At 52.8% G+C, this 527-nt stretch overlaps 1 protein-coding gene across 1 annotated transcript in view; it reads left to right on the forward strand.

The window, feature by feature from the left end:
- The window catches only part of AXIN2 (axin 2), a 7,340-nt gene that overhangs the window by 5,690 nt on the left and 1,123 nt on the right, over positions 1 to 527 (forward strand). The gene's annotated exons all lie outside the window — the stretch shown is intronic.

The following is a 527-nucleotide window of genomic DNA, read 5'->3' on the forward strand; positions in this document are numbered from 1 at the left end:
TGGAAAGGAAGGCGCCCCCGGCGGGCCGAAATCCCTGCCTGCAGCCAGCCCCGCGCCTCTCATACCAGAGAGGCCTGCCTTCCCCACCATGCTTCCCCCTCCTTGTTGGTTTTTTTTTCTTTTTCTTTTCCTTTTTTTTTTCCCCAGTTTTGAGATAATAGCCGGACGGTGGGAGGACATTGCTGCTCGCTTAGACCCAGCTGGTCCCCTCCAACCCCCGTGGGGGCAGGGAGGGGGAAAACCCATTAAAAAAAACCCGCGGAGCCTGCTGGCACATTCCTTAGGCCCCCCCAGTCCTGGGTAGGTGGCCCTAATTATTAAAATCAGCAGTCCTTATCAGATGACAAGGCCTTTTGCTTTGATATACAAAGGCAGAAGCTTAACAACCCCATCTTTCTCTGGAAGAGGAACAAAATGTGCACCTTAACATGCGGCTTTCAAACCTCCCTGCATAATCCCCTTATCGCCTGGCCAAGATATGGATATTGATCCTGGCTGGGAAGTTGGAGTAATGGGAGGTAGGGGCA

The sequence above is a fragment of the Buceros rhinoceros genome, unplaced genomic scaffold (genome assembly GCF_000710305.1).
Source record: "Buceros rhinoceros silvestris isolate BGI_N320 unplaced genomic scaffold, ASM71030v1 scaffold19881, whole genome shotgun sequence".
In the NCBI taxonomy this organism is placed as follows: Eukaryota; Metazoa; Chordata; class Aves; order Bucerotiformes; family Bucerotidae; genus Buceros; species Buceros rhinoceros.